Raw genomic sequence first — 8,279 nt, 5'->3', positions numbered from 1 at the left:
TAATAAATGAATTCAGCAAAGTAGCAGGATATAAAATCAATACCCATAAAAATCAAGTGTATTCCTATACATTAGTGATGAACCCTCAGAAAGAGAAATCAGGAAAACCACCCTATTCACAATAGCCTCAAAAAAAAAAAAATACTTGGGATCAATTTAACAAAAGAGGTGGAAGACCTCTACAAAGATCACTCAGAACACCAAAGAAAGAAACTGAAGAAGACCTTAGAAGATGGAAAGATCTCTCATGCTCTTGGACAGACAGAACTGATGTTGTCAAAATGGCCACATGACCAAAAGCACTCTGTGGATTCAATGTGATGCCAATTAAAATTCAAACATTGTACCTCACAGAAACAGAAAAAGCAATCATGAAATTCATTTTGAAAAATAATAGACCCAGAATAGCCAAAGCAATCCTTAGCAAGAGTGCAGCAGGAAGCATCACTACAGCAGACCTAAATATACCGCAGAGTCACAGTGACAAAAGTGGCATGGTATTGGCACCAAAGCAGACCTGAAGACACAGAGAGCAAACCCCCACACACACAGTTGTCGCATACTAGACAAAGGTGCCCAAAACACACACTGAGAGGAGACAGTCTCTTCAACAAACGGTGCTGGGAAAACTGGAAGTGCATTCCATGCACCAACCTCAGTGGATCAGGACCTAGGAATCAGACCAGAGACCCTGTGTCTAACAGAAGAGAAAGTAGGCTCTAATCTTCATCACGCTGGATTGGGCCCCAGCTTCCTTAACAAGACTCCTAGAGCACAAGAAATAAAATTAAGAATCTAAAAAGCTTCTTCTCAGCAAAAGAACTAATCAATGAGGTGAAGAGGAGCCTACAGTGTGGGAGCAAATTCTTACCACAGAAACATCAGAGAGAGCATTAATCTCCAGCATATATAAAGAACCCAAAAAACTTAACACCAAAAACCAAACATGTCAATCAATACATAGGCTAAGGAGCTGAACAGTTGCTTCTCAGAAGAAGATACAATCAACCAACCAATATAAAAAAATGCTCAACATTTCTAGTAATTAGAGAAATGCAGATCAAAACTAAGATTTTTATCTCAAGATTCCATCTCACTCCAGTCAGAATGGCAGCTATCAAGAGTAGAAACCACAATAAGTGTTGGTGGGGTGTGGGGAAGGCACACTCACACACTGCTGGTGGGAACGGGACAGCCAACCTTTAACCTTTTTTGGAGAAGAACATTCTATGGAAGGCCTTTGATGTACCCCGACATAAATAAAGCAGGCGCGGGCTCCGTTTTGCGAGATACAGAAGCTCGATGCGTATGACTGGCTTGCCTGTCCTGTCCCTGCCCTTTGAAATCATTTTCTGTGTCCTGTGTCTTTTTAATCCTTCTATTTTTTCTAGCTTTTATTTCTCAGCCAGCCCACTTCACCAAGGGGAGCCCCATTCCCACTGCCTGCGCAGGACGTGGGTGAGAGGAGGGGCAGGGGATAGGAAAGGCGGTGGAATGATCTCAAGAATGGTGTGACCCTACTTCATGTACAACCAGAGAAGTAAAAAATTGTGCTCCATTTGTGTACAATGAATTGAATAGCATTCTGCTGCAAATAAATAATTTTTAAAAATAAATAAATAAAAAGGACAAGGGAGGTAGCTCAGTGGTAAAGAACTCCTGTTCAACACCCAGTACCAACAACATGTGTGAGTGAGTGTGTGTGAATGTGTGTGTTTGTGTGTGTGTGTGTGTGTGTTTTAAGCATTATTTTGGAGAAAACATAATGGTAGAACATATTATTTTTCATTAAAAATATAAAATCTGGGCTATGGACTCAATTATCTCAAATCTAAAAATTTAGTTGGATCAGCCAGGTAACATTCAGTATGTCTAACTAAATTTGTATTTCAGATAAACAACAGATAATTTCTTAGCATAAGCCATATTCCAAACATTGCATGAGACATATTTATGCTAAAAATTTATTCACTGTTTATCTGAGATTCAAATTTAATTGAGTGTTTATCTGCCGTATCTAGATAGCCTAAGTTGGGGTAATGGCACTTCAGCCATTACTTAGAAATAACTAAATGGTAAGGAATGGACTCTGAAGCCCGACTACCTGAGTTCATATCGCAGCCTTACCATTTGACAACAGTGTGACCTTCAGCAAGTTACTAACTCTTCCTTCCTCCATTCTCTCACTTATAAAAATAAGCATAATAGTTCAAACTACACAGACTTACATGAGATGTGATATTAAAAAAAAATCCAAGAATCCCAGTGGCTTGGGAGGCTGAGGGAGGAGGACTGCAAGTTCAAAGCCAGCCTCAGCAAAAACGAGATGCTAAGCAACTCAGTGAGACCCTGTCTCTAAATAAAATACAAAATAGGGCTGATGTTGTGGCTCAGTGGTCAAGTGTCCCTGAGTTCAATCCCCAGTACGCTCCCCCCTAAAAAATCAAAGGGATAGAAAATATATAGTATATGGGATAATGTTTAAGTGCAACAAAGAAAAGGAAAGCAAGAAATAGTGGACTGGAGGGGTGGGGTTGTGGCTCAGTGGTAGAGCGCTCGCCTAGCAGGCGCGAGGCCCTGGGTTCGACCCTCAGCACCACGTAAAAACAAATAGAGGTATTGTGTCCAACTACAACTAAAAAATAAATATTAAAAAAAAGAAATAGTGGACTGGAGAGTCAAAAGAAACTTAGACAGGGTAGCGATGGAGAAGGTCAAGGAGAGTAATATTTATATAATGAGCTAAGTAAATGAAGATGGGGTCTACCTAAATAGGTGAGGTGACAAAATCAGAAGGTCCGACTCATATTTGAGTACCAAGTGACAAGAAAGCTCGACTCACCTGGGAGCCACCAGATGGTCGACTGTTCAACCTCTTTGTATTCTGTGGGTGTTCCTTGGTGCTCCTATTTCCTACAAGCACAGAGTCCTCAGCAGGGAAACCTAGAAGAGAGGACACCATGGCATTGAGTCCGGTCCCGCAGTATCGAGAGAGCAGCCTTCCACTCTCACACCACCCATCCTGCTGTGGGGGGCAGCAGGAGTCCTGGGCTTCCTAGGCTAAGAGAAAGACAACAGAATAATTCCTCTACTCAGTGGAGCAAGTTCCAAAAGAGAACACTGGTCGTCTCCCAGCTCTGAACCCTTTAATGGCTCCTCACTGCCTTCCAGATAGTGAAAATTCTCTCTATTAGTGGTGATCTCTGGTTCCACTGTTCCACAAAATCACCAGGGAATCTCAGTTTCTCAACTATAAAACAGAAGCAAGGATACTCAGCGCCTCTGAAAGCTCTTAGATCAATGTCACCAATGTAGGGCAGACAGTAGGTCACTTTTTGACAGCAGCCCGCAGGGAGCCTTTGTTGGTCTTTCCACTCTCAGATTCAGAAGACAACGTCGCCTTCCCTCCAGAGCCTGAACCTTGAGGACCTTCCTGGCCTGCAGTCTTTTCCAAGTGCATGGCTCACTGATTGTCGTTCCCTTCTCCTACCCTATGCAATTCTGTTCCCTGAGTTCCATGCCTGGCCAAGTCTGAACCTCTGGGATAATATCCACTGTGTCCACTTGAGGCAGTGTAACACCGTGAGAGCAGACACAGGCCTAGCTCGGGATCCCAACTGCCAATTAAGACCTGTGGAATCACCAGCAAGTTACTCAACTTTGTGCTATTGTCTCCAGGTCCATAAAACAAGGCTGATACCTATTTCACAAAGCTGTTAATAGAAGAAGATGATTTAATACACAAAAAAATACCTACAATAATACATTATAAGTGTTCAACATGTTCACTGCACATATTCTAATAAGAAACACATGTACACAGTACTAGATTAACAACGATCCTTACATCATGATACGTTATCAGCATTGAGTCAGGCATGATCCTCATGTTTATTTTAAATTCATTCATTTACATTTTTAAATACAATTAAGGCCTGTGCCAAACTAAAACATTCCCAATAACTTACATCTATGCATTTGCTTCTTTTCTGCCATGCTCTATCCTGCCTTCCAGAGATAGTTACAATCTTGGATTTGTATTTATTGTTCCCTGGATAGGTAGATACAGATATCTTCACATTGTACAAAACACTTTGTTTTTAGTATTATTTTCATTCAAAGGATTACGAAGACTGCATGCCTTTCACCTATCATTCTTGAAACGTCCTTAGTTCCAATCTAATAACTTTATTTTGAAAGAGACCAGTAAATTTTAGAAGAGACTGAACTTTCAGGACTTGTTGTCTCCTACATTTTTTGTTCCCTTGCATCTAAAATTTAGCCATTCATTTAAAAAATTATTCTTTTGATTTGAGTAAAAAGACTAAATGATCCATAGACAATTTTTTCCCCAAACATACACTAAATATGTTAATTCCAAGGGTAATCCTAGTTTTTTGGTAGGGTGTGTAGTTTTGTTTTGCATTGATACTAAAGTTTAGGCTGAGTAAGAAATGTGGGGGGGAGGGACAAAGCCAGAACTCTCAAATAATAAACATCAAAGCAAAAAATCAACCCCCCCACATTTTCCATCTCACATCAGATTAGGCAGATTACCCTGATATATAAGACCATTTCTTCATTCAACAGTCACTCCTATGGACTGGGCATACGAGGGCAGTCAGTCAGCGGACACACTGTCTTACCTTTCTCCCCACAGGCCCGGATCAGGTGTGCCACCAGGGCTCCCGCCTCCCTGCTGCTCTTGGGCTGCTGAGACCTCACCCACACCTGAACCTCCTTTGGCAGTGTGTTCAGAAACTGCTCCAGCACCAGTTGTTCTATTATTTGCTCTTTGGTGTGAGTCTCTGGCCGAAGCCATTGCCGACAAAGCTCCTGGATTTGGCTCACAGCTTGGTGAGGCCCGGTCACCGACAAATACTGAAAATGCCTAAACCTTTGATGAGAAACTTTCAGAGTCCCTGGGTTTCTTGTGGGCATGGTATCTGGATTCTCCTCTTGATCATACAGAGGAAGGATGTGGGGACTTCTCACGATATCCAGAACCCCCGTGACATGCAGCATCTTCACAGCTTGGCCCTTTACAGGATGGAGGCACACTCAAAGGCAGGCTGCTCCAGGACACCCTGTTGTAGAAGACGGTGGGCAGAGCTGCATCAGAAAAAACGATAGCAACACCCAGGACCTGCAGATATTACACAGACTTACAAATGGCCCACAGAGTTAGGACTGGACATGGGGTGGAGGTGATCTGAAGTACAGGGACTTGGCTCATTTTGCACAAATGCCTAAATACAATTAGTAAATATTTGTGCATACTCTCACACAGATTCTACCTCAGTCCTATTCCCAGGTCTGGAAAATCCACAGAACAGGCTACAAGTATATCAGAAATGGTAAATGAATGGAAAAGAGATTCAAACCCAAACCACAATGAACCAAATTTATTTGATAATCTACAAAAGCAAGCATTTTTCATTTCAAAAATCATGAGTTAAGACAAGTATATTACACAGAATGAACAAAGATACTTACAAGACATACATCTTCAAAGAAATGGATTCAAATGTTAAATATAGGAAGAACTCATGCAGATCAGTGCAGACAAAACAAAAGCGAAAAGGTTAAAAGACTGGAACACGTATTACACAAAATAAGATAGGTAAATGGCCAAGAAACCAAATTCAGCTTGGCTTCATTAGTTAGCACAGACACACAAGTTAAAACCACAATGGGAGGTCACTACATACCTCCCCGACATCCAAAATGAAAAAGTCTAACAATACTAAGTGATGGCAAGGAGACGGAGCCACAGTAGGAAGATATATTCATATGCTGGGACTCTAAACAGAAATGACACTATGGATACCTTGCTGTTGAGTGAAAGAAAAGGGCTCAAAAATCCACATTATCTGGTTCCATTTATATAAAATGGGCAAAATAACCAAGATGTTAGAAGAGCAGAGTAGGGAGGGACAGGGTGGATGGAAGATGGGTGCAGTGGAGCGAGGCAGGGCAAGGGCAAGGGGAAGGGTAACCAGAGAAGGAGCGGCCCCTGAGGCAGGGGAAGGAGTTGCTGAGGTGAAGGAAGGCATCCCTGAGGGGGAGTGGGCTGTCCCTGAGGGGGAAGAAGGCATCTCTGGGGTGGAGAAAGATGTCCCCAAGGTAGAGCGGGGTGGTTCTGAGATAGAGAAGGGCGGCCCTGATGTGGAGGAGGATGTTCCCGCAATGGAGTAGGATGTCCCTCAGGTGGAGCGGGGTGTCCCTGAGGTCAAGGAAGATATTCCTGAGCCGGAGTGGGGCAACCCTGAGGTGGAGAAAGGTGTCCCTGAGGCGGAGTGGCATGGCCCTGAGGTGGAGAAAGGCGTCCCTGAGGCGGAGTGGAATGTCCCAGAGGTGGAGAAAGGTGTCCCTGAGGCGGAGTGGAATGTCCCAGAGGTGGAGGAGGGCATCCCTGAGGTGGAAGAAGGTGTCCCTGAGGGGGAGGAAAGCATCCCTGAGGTAGAGTGGGATGTCACTGGGGAGAAGGAAGATGTCCCTGAGGTGGAGGAAGGCATCCCTGAGACGAGGTAAGGCATCCCTGAGAAGGAGAAAGATGTCCCTGAAGTGGGGTAATGCGTCCCTGAGGTGGAGTGGCTGTAACTGAGGAGGAAGAAGATGTCCCTGAGGTGGGGGAAGGCATCCCTGAGGTAGAGTGGGATGTCCCTGAGGAGGAGGAAGATGTCCCTGAGGTAGAGTGGGATGTCCCTGAGGAGGAGGAAGATGTCCCTGAGGTGGGAAAAGATGTGCTGGAGGTGGTGTGGGATGTCACTGAGGAGGAAGAAGATGGCCCTAAGGCGGCGTGAGGAAGCTCTGAGATGGAGAGGAGTGGTCCTGAGTGGAAGAAAGGGTCCCTGAAGCGAAACGGGATGTCCCTGAGGTGGGTGGAGTATCCCTGACGTGGAGTGGGATGTCACTGAGGAAGAGGAAGATGTCCCTGAGGCGGAGGAAGGCGACCCTGAGGTGGGAGAAGGCGACCCTGAGGTGGAAAAACGTGTCCCTGAGGTGGAGAAGGCACAGCCGAAGCGGGGAAGGCCGCACCGCCTTCTCTCCAAGAGGCCATGTTGCCATGGCTGACCCCACGATATCGTCGCAGGACACCAGTGAAGTTGCCCCAGGAGCCTCTGCCCACCTTGGTTTTGGTTCCTGAGGCCCAGCTCCCAGGACGCCACGCGCTTACCTTGCTTACCTCACCCGACGCTCCTCAAGCCTAAGCGCCACTGCGTGGCCCTCAGGCGCATGCGCAGTACGCCAACATGCCAGCACCGTGGACGGCGGGGCAAGGGAGGGACCTGTTTGAGGGGCGGAGCCAGAGTCCTAACTGAGACTGGGACCTGGGAGGGACCTGAGGCAGGAGCCTGAGACATGGGGCGGAGCCAGAGCCTTGCCTGGAAGAAGCCTGAGGGCACGGCCTGGGGAGGGGCGGAGCCAGAACCTGCCTGGAAGGGGCCTGAGGGCGGGGCCATGGGAGAGGCGGAGCCTGGGTTGAGGGCGGGGCCACGGGAGGGGCAGAGCCAGAACCTGCCTGGAAGGGGCCTGAGGGCGGGGCCACGGGAGAGGCGGAGCCTGGGTTGAGGGCTGGGCCACAGGAGGGGTGGAGCCAGAACCTGCCTGGAAGGGGCCTCAGGGCTGGGCCACGGGAGGGGTGGACCCTGGGATGAGGGCGAGGCCTTGGGAGGGACAGCCCAAGAACCTTGCTGAAGGTTTGTCCCTCACCCTTCTCACTGTCCAGTTTTCATTCTCTTTGTGGTCCCTGGGCCCAGATGAGGCATGTGGCACATCCCTCACCCTCTTGGCCATCCCTGAGCCTAGCTCAGGGTCATCGCCCTCTGCCCGAGATCATCTATATGGCCTCTACCAGTTTGCTGGCCTCTGCGCATGACAGTCCACTGGGCCTTTATGGCCATTCTGCAGCAGAATCCCTCTCCCTCACTGGTGCCTAGGCCCAAGCACAGGCAGCTGTTCAGAGCCCCAGCCACAGGCCTATCCCTGGACCCAGGCCCTGGGCAGGCCTTGTTCAGTGCATCTCCCAGGCTCCAGGACGAAGGGAGCAGAGGACAGGGAACTGGGAGCAGCCAGGGAACTGCCCACCCTCCCACTCCACCCTAGGGATGAAGACATGCCTGAGACAGGGTAGGCAGTGTATGTGCTGGCCACAATTTATTGTTAGAGAGTGAGAGTCAGGAGCCCCTTCCTCCAGGTTGACCCCCAGATTCCTGAAGCATTGTCCCTGTCAGGGGGTCTTGCAACAGTCACTCCCTACCACCCCTCCTGAATTT

The sequence above is a fragment of the Marmota monax genome, unplaced genomic scaffold (genome assembly GCF_021218885.2).
Source record: "Marmota monax isolate L192 unplaced genomic scaffold, Marmota_monax_Labrador192_F-V1.1 WCK01_AAM20220418_F8-fsc00215, whole genome shotgun sequence".
NCBI classification, from domain to species: Eukaryota; Metazoa; Chordata; class Mammalia; order Rodentia; family Sciuridae; genus Marmota; species Marmota monax.
The sequence above is the reverse complement of the archived record's forward strand: the minus strand, read 5'-3'. Positions refer to the sequence as shown.